The sequence below is a fragment of the Suricata suricatta genome, chromosome 5 (genome assembly GCF_006229205.1).
Source record: "Suricata suricatta isolate VVHF042 chromosome 5, meerkat_22Aug2017_6uvM2_HiC, whole genome shotgun sequence".
Taxonomy (NCBI): domain Eukaryota; kingdom Metazoa; phylum Chordata; class Mammalia; order Carnivora; family Herpestidae; genus Suricata; species Suricata suricatta.
Genome location: NC_043704.1, coordinates 10,693,526 through 10,712,498, shown reverse-complemented (window position 1 = coordinate 10,712,498; position 18,973 = coordinate 10,693,526). Strand labels below are relative to the sequence as shown.

Here is an 18,973-nt window from a genome sequence, read left to right as displayed (position 1 = left end):
ATATATAACATTTATTTACTGTGACCTTGGAGGAACCCAACAAATAGGCAATTTAGGCAAATGGGATTATATAACCATAAACATCCTAGGCAACGCCAAAGCCCTCAATGACCCTCATAAACATTCCCTCCCTCTCAGGGCCCACTGGGACTCACACCGAGGGAGAAGAAGCCCAAAAGTTAGGACAGGACCTAATTCTGTACTTCTCACTCTACAATTTCACTTAAAAAAGCAAGGGGATCTGAGTCCCCAAACGCAGTTCCATGCAAGCAACTTCACTGCACCTTGGAAGAAAGCAACCTTATCCATTCTGCAGAGGAAGGACACATACCCAAGACAATATCTGTACTCCTGTTTTTTTATGCTGGGGTTTACCCAAAATAATTTTAGTTCACCTACCATGGATCTCAACCCCTTACAAACCCATGACCAAGCACCTTTATTTTGGGGAACATAACATTCCAACCAGAACCAATACTGGGCTCAGGAGGGATCCTAAGAGGACACAGTCCTGGTTGGATTCACGGTGCAGCCCCAGGGCAGACAGTTTGGGTATAGCATCATTAGGGAACCTTCTGGAACCTTGGCCCCTCCTTTCTAGGAGTCAGAGCACTGGATCCCAGAACACAGTTCTGCTGGCATCTCTGACTGTGGCCAGGCCTCTGCACCACCAGTCCTCGGTGTGGCCCACAGCATCATCCGTCCCCACACAGGACCTCACTTGCCCTCCACACAGTCATGTCACACATCCGCATGGTGCACGGTTTGATCAAAACGACTCTTAAACTATCAACAATTTCAGAAAGAAAAAGAAAGAAAGAAAGAAAGAAAGAAAGAAAGGAAGGAAGGAAGGAAGGAAGGAAGGAAGGAAGGAAGGAAGGAAGGGAGAGAAAGAGAGAAAGAAAGAACCACTGTCCATATCAAATATTCACATTGAATTGGCTACCAATTCCCTGAAGTCTATTGTGATTTCTTCTGTGATATAGGAGAGAAAACTGGAATTGAAGACAATAATGAATGAACATCAGAGGTGAATAAACAATTCTAAGTAGATGTCCATGTGTGCAGAATGTTTTATGCCAACCAGCCCAAAAACCTGACAGGCCCTAAGTTAGTTCAACAGAAAGGACAGTTTAATACAGGGTTTGGTAAACATTAGTGAAAGAGTCACATAGTGAATATATTTGCCTTTGCAGGACAATGGTCTTTGTTGGACCTACACAAATCTGCTGTTATAGCATGAAAGCCAGTCACCATAGACGATACGTAAACCCATGAATGGGGCTGGATTTTCCTAGCCAGCATCTTAATCAGCCTCTACTATGACATGGGCAGCCATACCAAGGATAGGCATGCAATGTGGTCTCTTTAAATATCAAACGCATTAGGGAAAAAAGCACTGCAAGGTGTGAATGGGAGTGGACGCTAGAGATACATCCAAAAGACAGACTGAGACAAGGGGGAAAAGTGAACATGGACTGGTATCAATCCATATGAAAGAACTCCTGTCAAATTTCCTCAAGGTGAATGTGCTATTGATATAGGAATACAGGGTCACCAAGTTTGTAACTTTATTTTTTTATTTACTTTTTTTTTTTTTTGTCAATTTGGATGCCTTTTATTTCACTTTGTTGTCTGATTGCTAAGGCTAGGACTACCGACACAATGTTATACAATGGTGGTGAGAATGGACATCCCTGTTGTGTTCCTTTTTTTTTTTAATAGTAGTTTATTGTCAAATTAGTTTCCATATAACACCCAGTGCTTCTCCCCATAAGTGCCCCCCACCATAACCATCCCCCCTCCCCCCTGCCCCTCCCCCTTCAGTTCATGGTTCTTCCCCAGTATTCAGTAGTCTCCCTTGATCTGTGTCCCTCACTCTTCCCCGCTCTCTTTCCCCCTTCCTCTCCCCATGGTCCCCTGCCAGGTCTTTCCTGTTAGACCTACAAGTTTGTAACTTTAACACAGCTTAGCAAAATCTTCAAAGAAATTGAACAAATAAGGATAGCAAAATACACATCACTGTTGTGCCTACGTAGGTGGATACATGAGGTCCAAAGTAATCATCTTTCCACTTTTCTCTTTGAAAGCTTCAAAGACAAACATCTGGAAACACGCTGCCTTACAAGGTGACCTTGAGGAGAATCCTGCATGCTGCTGTATGTCAGTCTGCTCGAGTGCACAATTCCAGGAAGTCATGGGATTAGCATGAAAAGTTAATGAACTAATATACGTGAACACCCTGAAAACAATGGTAGTGCAATGTGCCCTCCATATGGGTCCCTGGAGTGAGGCCTGACACATCCAGGGCCCTGAGGGGAGCTTCCTACTGCGCACACCAAGCCTGGCACCTTGGGGGTCTCAGTGAATGCCCACCACCTCCCTCCCCTCACAGAAGCATCCATGTTGTACAGATTCCTTCCTCTTGCTATTATTGTTCACTCCTCACCAGGGGTTTTCAGGCTGACAGAAATGAGAACGGATAGCCCCTACAAGCAAGAATAAGTTTCTATTTGGAAGTAAGGTGTCCTTTGGGGTGCTAGCTGGCTCAGTAGTAACAGCATGGGACTCTTGATCTCAGCTTGGAAGTTGGAGCCCCACATTGAGTGTAGACATTACATAACAATAAAGTCTCCAAAAAGTAAAATGAAATTAAAAAATAAAAGTTTTCCTTTAAAATCTCCCCTACATCTTTGGTTAGGTTTATTCCTAGGTATTTTATGGTTTTTCGTGCAATTGTGAACGGGATCTGTTTCTTGCTTTCTCTTTCTGTTGCTTCATTTTTAGTGTATAAGAACGCAACTGATTTCTGTACATTGACTTTGTACCTTGCAACATTACTGAATTCATTGATCAGTTCTAGAAGGCTTCTGGTGGAATCGATCGGGTTTTCCATGTAGAGTATAATGTCGTCTGCGAAAAAGGAAAGTTTGACGTCTTCTTTGCCGATTCTGATGCCTTTTATTTCCTTTTGTTGTCTGTTTGCTGATGCTAGGACTTCCAATACTATGTTAAGCAACAATAGTGAGGGTGGACATCCCTGTCATGTCCCTGATTTCTGGGGGAAAGCTCTCAGTTTTTCCCCATTGAGGATAACATTGGCTGTGGGCTTTTCGTAAATGGCTTTTACGATGTTTAAGTAAGTTCCTTCTATCCCAACTTTCTCGAGGGTTTTTATTAAGAAGAGATGTTGTATTTTGTCAAATGCTTTTTCAGCATCTATTGGCAGGATCATATTTTTTTTTCTTTTGTTTTGTTGATTTGGTGTATCACATTTATGGATTTGCGAATGTTGAACCAGCCTCGTAACTCAGGAATAAATTCCACTTGATCATAATGTATAATACTTTTTATTTGCTGTTGAAATCGATTTGCTAGTATCTTGTTGAGTATTTTTGCATCTGTATTCATTAAGGATGTTGGCCTGTAGTTCTCTTTTTTCATTGGGTCTCTGCCTGGTTTAGGATTCAGAGTGATATGTGCCTCGTAGAAGGAGTCCGGTAGTCGTCCTTCTATTTCTACTTTTTGGAATAGTTTGAAAAGGATTGGTGCTTACTCTGCTTTGTGTAAAAGACCTGTATGCTGAAAACTATAGAAGACTTATGAAGGAAATTGAAGAAGACACAAAGAAATGGAAAAACATTCTGTGCTCATGGGCTGGAAGAATAAACATTGTTAAAATGACATTATTACCCAAAGCAATTTACACATTCAATGCAATCCCCATCAAAGTTGCACTAGCATTCTTCTCAAAGCTAGAAAAACTCTCTTAAAATTCATATGGAACCACAAAAGACCCCGAATAGCCAAAGTAATATTGAAGAAGAAAACCAAAACGTGAGGCATCACAATCCCAGACTTTAGCCTCTACTAAAAAGCTGTCAGCATCAAGACAGTATGGTACTGGCACAAAAACAGACCCATGAACCAATGGAATAGAATAGAGAACCCAGAACTGGACCCACGAGTATATGGTCAATTAATCTTTGACAAAGGTGGAAAGAGTGTCCAATGCAAAAAAGACAGCCTCTTCAACAGGTGGTGTTGGGAGAGCTGGACAGCAACATGTAGAAAAATGAAATTAGACCACTTCCTGACACCATTCACAAAAATAAACTCAAAATGGATAAAGGATTTGAATGTGAGACAGGAAACCATAAAAACCCTTGAGGAAAAAGCAGGAAATAGCCTCATAGACCTCAATCGCAGCAATTTCTTTCTCAACACATCAGCAGAGGCAAGGGAATCAAGAACAAAAATGAACTACTGGGACCTCATCAAGATACAAAGCTTCTGCAAGGCAAAGGAAACAATCAAAAAAAGTAATAGGCAACTGACAGAATGAGAAAAGATAGTGGCAAATGGTATATCAGATAAAGGGCTAGTATCCAAAATATACAAGGAGCTCACTAAACGCCATACACGAAAAATGAATGATCCAGTGAAGAAATGGGCAGAAGACCTGAATAGACACTTCTCCAAAGAGGACATCCAGATGGCCAACAGGAAAATAAAACGATGTTCAGCGTCACTCATCATCAGGGAAATTCAAATCAAAACCACACTGAGATACCACCTCACACCGGTCAGAGTCGCTAAAATGAACAAATCAAAAGACTATACATGCTGGTGAGGGTGTGGAGAGATGGGCACCCTACTACACTGTTGGTGGCAATGTAAACTGGTGCAGCCACTCTGGAAAACAGTGTGGAGACTCCTCAAAAAACTATTGATAGAACTCCCCTATGACCCAGCAATAGCACTGCTAGGGATATACCCAGGGGATAAAGAAGTGCTGATGCATAGGAGCATATGTACCCCAATGTTCATAGCAGCACTTTCTGCAATAGCCAAATCATGGAAAGAGCCTAAATGTCCATCAACTGATGAAAGGATCAAGAAGATGTGGTATATACATACAATGGAGTACTATATGGCAATGAGGAAGAATGACATATGGCCATTTGTAGCAAAGTGGATGGACCTTGAGGGTGTCATGCTAAGCGAAATAAGTCAGGCAGAGAAGGATAGATACCATATGTTTGCATTCATAGATCTAACAGGAGAGACCTTGCAGGGGACCATGGGGAGAGGAAGGGCGAAAGAGAGCGGGGAAGAGTGAGGGACACAGATCATGGGAGACTACTGAATACTGAAAACGAACCATGGACTGAAGGGGGAGGGGGAGGGAAGGAGGGGGTGATGGCCATGGTGGGGGGCACTTGTGGGGAGAAGCACTGGGTGTTATATGGAAACCAATTTGACAATAAACTATTAAAAAAAATAATGTCTCCCCTACAAAAGACGGTTAATTTCCCCCCTGTTGGCGTACATTTCTTTTTTTTTAATAGTTTATTGTCAAACTGGTTTCCATATACCACCTAGTGCTTCTCCCCACAAGTGCCCCCCACCATTACCATCACCCCCCTCGTTCCCTGGCTTACATTTCTAAACTGAGCCATGAGGAGTATCAATGCCAAGGATGAGATAATATCATGACTACAACTGGTTTAGAAATGTATCCCATTATCACAGAGATCTTTCTTCCTCAATACTTTAAAAATAATACCTAACTATATATAACACTTGTTAACTGTGATCTTATGCAAAACAAAACACTAGGCACTACAGACAAATGGGATTGTGTAATCACAAAATCAAATATTCCAATCAATGTCTTGGCTCACACTGAGCTTCACAAGCATTCCTTCTAACTCAGGGTCCACTGGGAATCAGAGGGAGGAGCCCTGCCCACACCCCAGACTCAGCACAGGACCTAATTCTCTGTTTCTCCCTCTTGATGTTCTCCTAAGAAAGCAAGGGGGTCTGTATGCTCAGTAGCAGTTTTGTTGTACATATTTCACTGTATCTTAGAAGGAGGCAACCATTCCCATTATGCTGAGGAAGGGCACATTCCAAAGACAATTACTCTGCCCTTTTTTTTCCTCCCTTTGAGGTTCTCCCGAAATAGTTTACTATTTGAATGCTATGAATTGCTATTACCCTATTAACCAATCACTCAATCCTTTGTCTTAGTGAACATGTCAGTACTCCCAAAACCATTGCTTGTCTTAGACAAAGGATTCTAAGAGGACAGAGTTCTGGTTGAGATCAGGATACAGCCTCAGCAGAGATGGATTTGTTATAGCACCATTAGGGAACCTTCTGGAACATTTAGTCCCTTCTTTCATGGAGGGATGAAGGCAGAGCCTGGGGCTCTAGGAGTCACAGCACTGGATCCCAGAACACAGTTCTACTGGCATCTCTGACTGTGGTCAGTCCACTGCACCACTAGCCCTCCATGTGGCCCACAGCACCCTCCGCTTCACACACAGGACTTCGCTTGCATTCAACACAGCCATGTCGTCACACGCCCACCCATGTGGTGCTAGTGACTCGGGCCAACAAGGTCCTCAGCTTCTACATCATGGACAACCTGTGCCTGAAGAACTCAGGTGACATGGTGCTCACAGTACAGGGCAAGGAGTAGGGACAGGCAGAGGGCCTGAGCCCCCCTTCCACCTACTGGACATCAGGAACTTCCTACTCAAGGGGTACAGGGACCTCACGTGTTGATCAACAATGCCGGCATTGTCTTTGAGGGTATCATCTTTGAGGGTAAGAACATGGGAACTCTTGGGCCAGGTGACCTCCCTTAAGGGACCACACAGGGTGGGTTGGGGCTGGTCCTGAACCACTGTAGTGGGGCCCATCACTCCGAGGGTATCTGGAATGGACACCTTAGGGAAGAAAGATGGACTGAAGGCAGAAGGACAGCAGGACCCTCCAGGAGTTGCAAGCCTTTCCAGTCAGAGGGCTTTGGCATTGCCATGGATCAGACTCTCAGGCACTTCACAAAGGTTTATGCAAGATTCTCTCTGTTGGACTTTGAGCCTCTCCATGAATTTGTAACTTATTTTGAAATACACTACAATCCCACAAGGTCATATGCAGAGATAACGTTATGCACCTTTATCTTAGTTCCTTGTAATGGTGCCAACTTACAAAACTACACAGCATCAACCAGCTAGATACTACGAGTTGGGACAAACTGTTCACTAACCTCCACACTATTGAGAATTGACCAGATTGTATTTACAACAAAAATATTAGTTTTCACATTATGGAATCTTCTCAGATGATCACCACTTATTAACTTCTTCTTTTCCCTACCAGATATTGATCCCACACCCTTACATATTTAAGCAGAAGTGACTATGAAAACAAACTCATTTGGTCACCGAGTGCACAGAATAGCTATCTCTAATGAAATCCCAAGGAAGGGGTGACCAGTGGCCCAAGAGATGCTGTTTCTGGCATGATCTGGCCCTGCCTCTCTGAACTCATCTACAGGCCCTGCTCCCTCTCCTTGCGCTCCCACACCAGCCTCTCTGCTGTGTCCCCACCTGGAGAGGTGCGCCTCTCCTCAGGACTCTGTACATAGGTGTCCAGCATAAGCAGTGCCCTCGGTCCCACTGGCCTTTCACAACTGGTTCTTTCTTCTCCTTCATTTCTTCATTCCAAACTCTCCTCACAGAGGCCTTACCTTACCCTTTGCTGCTCACAGGTGCATTTCCCTGGATATTCCTTACTGGACATATCTTCTTCTCCCTCCTTCTGTGATTGTATTCACCTAGTGGACTCTTCACTGTCCAAACTTCTCAGGCCCCCCACCTAAAATTTGTCACCTGCCTAGAACATTCCCAGGGCTCCAGACACACGTAGTTCTCTTCCTGCCCCTCCCTCTCCTCAAGATGTCCTCCTTTCCCTCCTTAAATTTCAGCCATCTCAGCTCCCACCCCCACCCCCAATCTAAACGTCTAAAGCATGCCCAGATGACACTTGTGCTTTCCCAATATTATCCTGGTCACAGACCATGCACCGGCCATGATAAGTGAGATCACCATGCCCACGACTTGTTTATCACTGGCAAGGTCCTAACAGTTACTTACGGATTTTGCCCCGAACCTTCTCCATCCCAGCTCTCTTAGAGAGCCTTCTCTGTCATTTCTGGACCATTGTAACCTCCCTAAGAGACCCTGCTTCTACAATATTTCTTTGCTGGTTATTCTCTGAACTTTCTGAAAGCTCACTTATTCCAGCAAGTCCGTCAGGTGCAAAGTCCAAATCCTGACTATAACTTGTAGTGATCTATGTCATCAGACCTGCCAAAGTCCAGGCCCATCAACTTCCCTTGTAAATTGTTTGCACAAAACAAACTGCCATGATTTTGTGTTTGTAAACTACTGCAGTATCTACCCCCACATTGATATGATGGGGGCACCACCACCATTCAGGACGCTTTTAGAAAGATTAGGGTGTCTGGACTGAATGAGCACATGCGTGTACCGTTTACTCTTAGTTCTGCCCCTATTGCCTCTTCTCTCCTGGAAAGTTCTATCACTTCTTCTACCACCGGCTCTACTGACACCCAAAGGGCAGCTTTCAAATGTCACCCAACTCCTTAATTCACCATAAGGTTGATGTGGGATGAGTTCCTTGTGCCACACACACATCCTGCATGTATTTCCCTAGAAGGCAAAACTCAATTTGGCTGATTGTTTTCTCACTGAACAGTGTGGGTGCCTGCTGTGTATTGGCCTTGGACCAGAATAAGGAATGAGTGCTCTCCTGTATTTGCTAAGTTAGGCTCTAATAAAACGATTGATCTTGCTTCAGGAAAACTAGACTCAGGAACATGGAAATGCAAATTATATTCCCCAGTAAGAGCAGAGTTTTCTTGCCTTTGGAAATACCAGAGTCCTTCTATTACTTGGGGGAATGGCAGCCACAGTGGTTCATGTTACCATAAGTTTACCCTCTATAGGGAGACTGAAGAAATCCTAGCTAGGATAACCAAGAGCAAACACTGTTCCACCTCCCCCACACTTCAGAAACCAGCATACAAAGAACAATCTTGAGGACTTCCACCAGTTCTCTGTGGGCTCAGTGCCCATTCAAAAGGACAATGTTTGCTCTGTTTTTGACATGGAAGGATAAACAAAAAGATAGATATGTGACCTTAAGAACATTGAGGGATGGCAGATATTTTTATTTTTTAATCCTTTCTTCAAAAAGAGTTTTACTGAAATAAAATAGCCACAAAAATGAAATAATAAAAATCTACAACACCCAGGCCCACCACCAATCTTAACCAGGAAATCAGTATCAAGGCCATGTAAGCCCCTTCCCACATTCCATATCTTTTCCCTCCCATTCCCCCAAAATTCCCATTCCTGAATTTACAGACTCTGAATAACCTTGTCATCAATTGGTGCACTTCAAGTTTGTGACCCCAGATGAGATAGGAGATCATCACTTCATTGGAAACAGCCTACAGAAAGTTAGTAGAGTTTCTCCATCTATTGACTAAAGGTACCTAAGAAAGTGGCCCCAGGGGCGCCTGGGTGGCTCAGTCAGTTGAACGTCTGACTTCGGCTCAGGTCATGATCCCACGATTCGAGAGTGTGAGTCCCACATCAAGCTCTGTGCTGGACGCTAGCTCAGAGCCTGGAGCCTGCTTCAGATTCTGTGTCTTTCTCTCTCTGCACTTCCCCTGTTCATGCTCTTTCTCTCTCTGACTCTCAAAAATAAACAAATGATAAAACAAATTAAAAAAAAAAAAAGAAAGTGGACCTAGCCCTTATGAGTAAAGGCAGCTGCCTTTATGGTATAGCAGTTACCCAGTGTGGGTTCTTCCGCCCCCATCTACTTTTATTTCAAACATTTCTTTCTCTGTGTTGCAATTTCAATTCATGAAACAGTTTATTTTTATTATTACACAGGCAGATAATATTTTTGAAAATAAAATAAATATTATTACTGGTCAGTAATAAAGCCTGAGAGGTGCTTATTAAAACATTTGGCAAATACATTCCATTATACTGACACTTCGGCTGTAGATGCAAGGAAGGACTGGAACAATTGACCCTTTTCTAAAAAGATGTTTATGTTAGAAACAGTTACACTAATTAGGCGCTTTCTAGAAATCATTTTAATTATCTCTAAACACCACTTAATGAGAGTCATAGGGTCATACATTATCTCTTTCACTGAACTTATTTGGCACTGCCAGTCCTTAGCGGGATGGAGCTCAGAGTTAACTGACCATGACTGTCTTTCCCAGATAGTAACATAAAACAGGGACAGTTTCCTAACTTTCTTGAGGTTCTTATTATTGTTGGTAAATTCTCATAACTTATTAAGCAAAAGATACTCATTTTAATACAAAAATTATAAACTATTTATACATATTAATAACAGTTGGCTTTTATGAATACTAATATATTTTTGAAAAAGAATTAGTGACAATGTGAGATTGCTTTACCCTTTTAATCACTTTTCTGAGATACAATTCACATGTCACATACTTCGCCCATTTCAGGTGTGCAGTTAGTGGAGTTTCGTGTGTGGACAGAGGTGTGTAACCATCACTGCTTCAAGATTAGCACACTGCCATCACCCCAAGGAGAAGCTGAGCCCTTAGCACCTGCCCTCTTTTCCCACAATCCCACTGCCAGAAGCACCTCTTATCTATTTTCTGACTGAACATCTACTTCTCTGGATATCTCATATATACAGAATCATATAATGAGTAGGCTTTTTGTGACCGGCCACTGCATTTTGGAGAGAGACGCAGAGAAAGTGAGGGAAGGGGAGAGAGAGGGAGTCAGAACCCCAGGCAGGCTTCACAATGTCAGCTCAGATCTGATGTGGAACTCAAACTCACGAATCGTGAGTTCACAACCTGAGCTGAAATCAAGATTCGGACGCTTAACTGGAGGATCCACTCAGGCGTTGGACATCTTCTTACTTTTTCATGTGTTTCTGAAAAAAATCAAGCCTCAGAAGATATAAGAATCTAAAGCGACCAGTTGCCCACTATCTTGACCCATCAATCAATGTCAGGGCCATGTAAACCCCTTCCCACATTCCAAGTCTTCTCCCTCTCATTCCTCCCCGAATTTTCATTTCTTACATTGGAGAATTTTCTCCTTAATGCTCATAAGCTGTTATTCTTACATTTTGTCATTAAATTATACTATGCATTTATTTCCAAAATCGATTACAGAATGACCATCCTGAGGAATCAAGCACGCCTGTGAAATCAGAACACTCTTGTTCATCAGACAGTAGCTGTAAAAATACTGGAGCAAAACAGTCTTGTTAAGGCATGCACACCATGTAAACCTTAAAGAAGGTGTTTTCAACCTTGATTTGAGGTACTGCTTTTCAACATCCAATAGTCTGGAAAGTCATGAGAGAAATCAGCTGGCAGGGGGAATTACCATAGTAAAAGCATCTCCCTCACACACACACTTTGATATATTGTAGTTCTAGAAAGGTGGAGTGAGTGGACATTAATAGATTTGATGTCCTAGGCATTTATATATATTGTCCCCATTAAGAACATGAAGGAAAAACTGATCTCAAGGTCCCATGCACAGCCTGCTGCAGACCAACTTCATGTAATTTCCAACCTAATGGTTCTTCCCACTACTCAGTGTCCTCAAATACTTTATGCTGAAGATCCTGTTTTTCAAGAGATTTCTTTCCCAGTAGGCTACTTCTAGCCTTCAGGGTCAGGGTCAGGGTCAGCCTATAAGAAACTCATCGTGACTGGGGCCCAGGTCTTCCCCACACAGAGCCCCTTGATACTTTAAAAATAACATCTACTTATATAACACTTATTAACTGTAACCTTCAACAGAACCAAAAAGCAGGGACTTCATAAAAAGACACTAAGGGAATCACTAAATCAAACATTCCAATCAATTCCTTGGCCACAGTGAGCTTCATAAACATTCCCTCCCACTCCGGGCCCACTGGGAATCATACAGAGGTAGGAGCCCTGCCCACACCCCAGACTCTGCACAGGACCTAATTCTGTTTCTCCCTCTGGAGATTCTCCTACGAAAACAAGGGGTTCTGTGTCCTCAGAGAGAGCTCCCCTGTGCAAGCAACTCCATTGCATCTTGGAAGAAAGCAACTTTTCCCATTCTGCAGAGAAAGAGGAACACATTCTCAAGACAATATCTGTACTCCATTTTACTTTTGAGGTTTTCCCAAAATAATTTTAATTCACCTAGCCCCCTATTAACCCATGACCGACGACCTTACGTTTGCAGAGCAAACATCAGCCAATATCAAACCATTGCCTGGCCTAAGATGACCCAGTCCTGGTTGGACTCAGAGTACAGTCATTAGGAAAACTTCTGGATATTTGGCCACTCCTTTCATGGAGGGATGGAGGTGGAGCCTTGGGCTCTAAGAGTCACAGCGCTGATTTCCAGAACAGTTTTCCTGACATCACTGACTGGGGCCAGGCCTCTGCACACTAGCCCTCCGTGAGGCCTATAACACCATTTGCTCCACAAACAGGGTATCCCAAAAACTCAGTCATGTCGTCCCACGCCTGCGTGGCGCTGGTGACCGGGGCCAACAAGGGCATCGGCTTCGCCATCGTGCGTGACCTGTGCCGGAAGTTCTCCGGGGACGTAGTGCTCACAGCACGGGACGAGGCGCGGGGCCGGGCGGCCGTGCAGCAGCTCCAGGCCAAGGGCCTGAGTCCAGGTTTCCACCTGCTGGACATCGATGATCTTCAGAGCATCCGTGCACTGCGCGACTTCCTCCTTAAGGAGTACGGGGGCCTGGACGTGCTGGTCAACAATGCAGGCATCGCCTTTAGAGGTAAGGACTGGGAACTTGGGAACTCTTAGCCCAGGAGACCTCTTTTAGGGGAATCTCAGGGTGGGTTTCAGGCTGGTGTCTGAACCCCTGCTCTAGGGCCTGGAACTCTGAGAGGATCTAGAACAGCCTCCCTAGGGAAGAACACAGACTGGAGGCACAGGGAGAGCAGAACCCTCCATACCTTGCAAGCCATCCACCCAGAGGACCTTGGCATTGCCATGCATCAGACTCTCAAGGACCTCACCCACGTATTTGCAAGTGACTCTGTGACAGGGTCTGGGTCATTTGGTAAAAGTTAACCTGTATGCAGTAAACAACATATTGTAAATGAGAATACACAGAAATCTCATTGTGCAACCTTCCTTTAGCCTCCCCAAATTATGCCAGCTTCCAAAGCTACAGATCATCACCCAGCCAGATAACTCACACGGGGGCAAGAGTGTTATCTAACACAGGAATGGCTGAAAATTCACCAGCTTACACATAAAAAATGTTATGATCACTTCATAGAATATTCTCATAAGGCTACTACTTACTAACCTATTCTCTTTCTACCCTATAGACCAGAATCACACACCCTTACCTATTAAAGCAGAAGTGACGATGAAAACAAACTTCTTTGGTACCCGAGACGTGTGCACAGAACTGCTGCCTCTAATAAAACCCCAAGGTAGGTGTGACAAGGGGCCCAAGAGGTGCTGTTTCTGGAATGATCTGGCTCCTGCCTCTCTGACCTTATCTACCAGCCCTACACCCACTCCCTGCTCAGCCATTCTGGTCTCCCTACTGTGTGCCAACCTGGCCAGGTGCCCTTCTCCTCAGGACTCTACACACGTGCCCAGCACTCAGCAGTGCCCTCTGTCCCACTCGCCTTTCACAACTGCTCTTTCTTCTCCTTCATGTCTTCATTCCAAACTCTCCTCACGGAGGCCTTTTCTTCACTCTGTGCCCCTCACAGGTGCTCTTCCTTGGGGATTCCTGCCTGCACACTTCCTTCTCCCTCCGAGTGATTTTTTTCAAGCTATGGTACTCTCCACTATTGAAACTTCTCAGGCTCCCCTAAAATGAGTCACCTGCCTAGGACATTCCCTAGAACATTCTCTTCCTCCTCTCCTCAGGAAGCCCTCCCTTCGCTCCACAAATTGGTCCCCTCCTGCCCCCCACCCACACCCCCATCTGAACATCTAAAATATGTCCAGTTGACACTTGTATTTTCCCAGTCTCCTCCTGGTCACAGACCACTCCATCCATCCACCATGAAAAATGAGGTCACCATGCACACCTCCTGTATATCACTGACGGGGTCCTAACAGTTGTCCTATAGATTTTGTCCCCAAGCTTTCACCATCCCAGCTATCGAATGGAGACTCAGCTGTCACTTATGAACCACTATAACTTTCCTAACAGATGCAGCTTCTTCTGTGTTTTCCTTTCTGGTTATTCTCTGTGCTCCCTGAGTGCTCACTTACTCTCAAAAGTCCTTCAAATCCAATCCCGAGCACAACTTGTAGGGACCTCTGTTGTCACCTGCCACAGTCCAGACCCATCAACGTCCCCTCACCTTGTTCAAGGTTTGCACAAAACAAACTGCCATCACTCCTTGGTTGTAAACTATGGCCACATTTCCTCACACGTTAATTGGATAAAGGAACCACCACATGTTTAGCACACTTTTTAAATAAGCTGATATTTTTAGAAGATTATGATGTCTGGCTTGAAAGAGTACATGCATGTACAGTTTATATCAGTCCTGCCCTCCACTGCCTCTTCTGTCCTGGAAACCTCTATTGCTTCTACCATCAGCACCCAAAGAGCAGCTCTCAAATTTCCCCAGACTCTGTTCCTACTCACCACCGTGTTGATGTGGGACGAGGTCTGTATGCCAGCATCTTACATCCTCCACGTAATCCACTTAGAAGTCAAAAATCACACTTCTGGTGTATTGTTTTCTCACACACTGGACACTGTGGGGGCCTGCTGTGTATTGGCCTTGGACCAGAATGAGGAATGAGTGCTCTCATGCATTTGATAAGGCAGGCTCTAGTCAAATATTGATCTTGTCTTGGGAAAACTAGACTCATAGACATGGAAATGCAAGGTATGTTCTCATGTAAGATCAGGGTTTTCTTAACTTGGAAATAGGACAGTTCTTCCATTATTTGGTGGAATGGCAGCCACAGAGGATCATGTCATCAGGACACTGCCCTCTTCAGGGAAACTATCTGAGAGAAGGCCTAGCTTGGGTAGCCAAAGGAAATACTGTCCCTCCTACCCCATACTTCAGACACCAGGATACAAAGAACAATCTCAGATGACACCTACAAGTTCTCTGTGAGTCAGAACACACCTACTCTGTTTTTAGGCATGGAAAAACAAACCAAAAGATAGAATTGTGACTTTAATGCCATTGAGAGGCAGTACATGTTGGTTCTTCTTGGCTTTTCTTAACCAACTGAATCAATACTCAACAAACTGAATCATTCAAGCACCCCTGTTCGTATAATTTTTAAGGTAACTTATTTTGAGAGACAGAAAATACCATTAGAAGGGGCAAAGAGAGTAGGAGAGACAGAGTGCCAAACAAGCCCCATGTTTTCATTGTAGAGCCCAACCAGGCCTTGAGTTCATGAACCATGAGATCATGACCTGAGAAAAATCAAGAGAAGGACACTTAATCAATGGGGTCACTTAGGTACCCCAATGCTGTCTATATTTTAATCCTTACTCCAGTAACAGTTTTAGTTTGACTTAGGCAGAAAACAAAGAGAAGAACTTACAACAACCAGATGCCTATTGCCAGTCTTACCCATGGAGTTAGTATCAAACTCATATACATCCCTTCCCATATTCCATATTTTTTCACTCTTATTCCACAAAACTTCCTATTCATGAATTTTAACGATGTGCTCTTTAAACGGATAAGCTGTTGTTATTATTTTTCTCTTTAATTCAAACTCTACCACTATTTCAAAAGGATATTAAGCTATAGTCATCCCCAAGGAATTAAGCAAACATTGGAAATCTGATCACTCTTGTTCAACAGACATAAGCTTAAAATACCAGGTAGAAATATGCTCTTATTAAGGCTACTGTCACCAAGGAAACATTTCAGAAGTTGTTCTAGACCTTCATTTGGAAGGTACTGCTTTGCAATTTCCTGTAGTCTGAAAAACTGCTAGAGGAATTTGGTGGGAAAGTTACAATACTAAATGTATCTCACTCACTCACACACTCTGACATATTGGTTCTACAAAGGTTAGGTGGCTGGACATTTCTAGATGCGATGTGCTAGGCATTTTATGAATGGACCCCATTCAGAACCTGGAAGAATAACAGATCTCAAGGTCACAAGCACAGTTGGTTGAAGACTGAGGTCCTGTGACATCCAAACTAGTGGTTCTTCCCCCTCCTCAAGGTCCTCAAATCATTTTTTCTTCAACTCCCTTCTTCAAATGAAGCCTTACCCAGTAAGGCAAGGGAAACAGAAAGCAAAAAGACCCTGCACTGTTGGGCCAAGGTCTTCCTCATTCCAAGACTCTCAGGCACCTCAGGGAAAACCACAGGAGGCACATTTTAAAACTTGAAGTGTTTTGTGAAAAACCCTTATCAGTCAAGAAACTAAAGAACTGGTCCTCCTGATATTAGAAAATATTAATCTTCCAGGGGATGGGACAAAAGTTAAATCATCACAGGTCATGAGAACCAGCTTGGACTTACAGGTTCTGAATAGCCTGGAGAGTCAATTAGTGCCCTTGAAGTTTGTGACCCCAGATGAGATGATGTCTAAACTACCTTGTGTTGTGGAGATTGCTGTGGCTCTGCTTTAGGACAGTGAAGTCTGGAGAGGGAGAGATTTCCTAAAAAGAGATGCCTGGTCACATACAGGGAATGGCCTATGTAGACTATAAGCCTGACACACATGCCAGCCCCACCAGAACAAGAGTCCTTTCTTACCTCAGGGACTTGCTTTTCATACTGACTGTAACAAGGCAATTCTTTTACATGCTACCTCACACACAGTGTCACACACTTACAGTCACACATACAGTCTCTTCCTCACACACTCTCATAACACATATGACACACTCAAATGCCTGCACACACCTTTATCACAAGGATTCCTTTGGTCCACACACTTCTCTTTTTTTTAAGTTCAATTATTTTTGAGAAAGAGAGAGAGCACAGTGAAGTAGGGGCAGAGAGAGAGAGAGAGAGAGAGAGAGAGAGAGAAATAAGAACTAGAATCCCAACAGGCTCCAAAATGTCAGCACAGAGTCCAATGTGGGGCTCAAACCCATGAATCATGAGATCATGACCTGAGTTTCATGAAGAGTTGGACACTTACCAGACTAAGCCATCCAGGGGTCCCCCACCCCCGCCTTAAATTTCTGGGCACACAAGATGTGTGCAGTCCAGTTCAGAGTCATTGAAATGACACACAAAAACCATAAGTCTACCCTGGAGACAAAATTTTAGATCAGAGCCTCCTCTGTATAAACTCTGTAAGTACATCCTATTCCTGCCCTTGTGTTTCCTGTCCTGAGCTGTCAGACAAGAAGGGTCTCCCACCTGACCTAGCTCTAAGGGGAAGCACAGTGACAACTACCCTGCCCGCTTATAGATGTGGCCAGTGTGTAGGACAGGCCTGTGTGGAGGGAATCTTTGCAGCATCTACTACAAGTAATTTACCTATAAAACCTTTCACTCCCCATCAGGCTTCCCTTATATACACAAGTAAGCATTTTCACAGCTGATACTAGACTTACTGAGATAGACAATACAGAATACAAAGAGGGCATCACTTCAATAAACAGCCTACAGTTAGTAGACTTTCCCCATCTACTGACTATACTAAAGGTACATAAGTAAATGGCTCCATGCTCCTACAAGTAGATGTACTGTCTTTATGGTGGACCAGTCATCCAGTGTGGATTTCTCTGCCCCTGTTAATGTTATGTAATAACACCTGAGGTGCTTACCAAAACATTTGACAAATAAGTTCTGTTAAACTTACACTTAACAGTTTGTTAATGAAAGAAGGACTGAAATACCTGACTCCTTTCTAAAATGTGTTTATGTTAGAAAACTGTTACATTGATAAGGTACTTTCTAGAAATCATTTTAATTATCTCTTAACACCACTTAATGAACGTCATAGGATCATGCATTATTTTTTCACTGAACTTGTATGACACTGCCATTCCTTAGTGGGATGGAGCTCAGGTTAACTGACCATGACTGCCTTTCCCAGATATTTACATGAAATAGAGACAATTTCCTAATTTTATTGAAGCTCTTACTGTTCATAAATTCTCATATCCTTTCCAATAGGCTAAAGATACTCATTTAGATATAAAAACAACTAAATTTTATACGTCAATAGAAGTTTACTTTTATGAATATTAGCTATATTTTTGAAAAAGAATTAGTATTACTGTGATTAACATTTTTCACAGCTTTACTGCGATACAATTTATGTATCATATACTTCACCCATATCAGGTATGCAATTTAGTGGAGTTTAGTATACAGACAGAGGTGTGGAGTAATCACCACTTCAAGATTAGCACACTGTCGTCGCCTCAAAGAAAACGTGTGCCCATAGGCTCAGCCCTCTGCTCCTGCATTTCCATTGCCATAAGCAACCTCTAATCTATTTACTCTCTGAACATCTGCTTCTCTGGACATTCCCATATAAAGAGACTCAAAATATAGTCTTTTGTGGCTGGCTATTTAATTTTGGGTAATGTTATCAAGATTTATTCATGGTGTAGCTTTTCTTTTTATAGCATCTCTTTAAATGGGACTGTTCCATTGCCCCTTCCCATGATCATATTGCCTGATGTTTTCTCACTGCTCTTGAGTTGATGAAATCCCAACATAAAGAAAATACCACACACTTAGGCCCATTGAGGTGATTTGTATTACCTGGCTACAGCAGAGCAACAGCCCACCATACCCATCCAATCTGTTCTCCTTCAAAAGGTCATCAATAAACTGATTGGTTGTTTGTTGGTTGATAGACACTTATTCATAGAGCACAGCCCCTGGGACCATAAGATGTTAAGATGATCTCAGAGGACCAGTGAAGAAGAGTGTCTCTCGACTCATGATTGCAGTGAGCACCTACTTATCTTCTGAAGCACACTGTTGTATAAGGGGCTGTCTTTTCTTTATGAGACATCTGGATACTTTGCTCCCCATTAGATCATTTCTCGATTGTCCTCTGAGATATTATGAGTGTTACAAGGTTCAAGACTCTATCATGTCCTTCACATAATAG

The 18,973-nt window shown here is 43.2% G+C and overlaps 1 pseudogene; it reads left to right on the top strand.

The window, feature by feature from the left end:
- Positions 1-12,316: 12,316 nt before the first annotated feature.
- LOC115291506 overlaps positions 12,317-18,973 on the top strand; it is a 64,458-nt pseudogene continuing 57,801 nt past the window's right edge.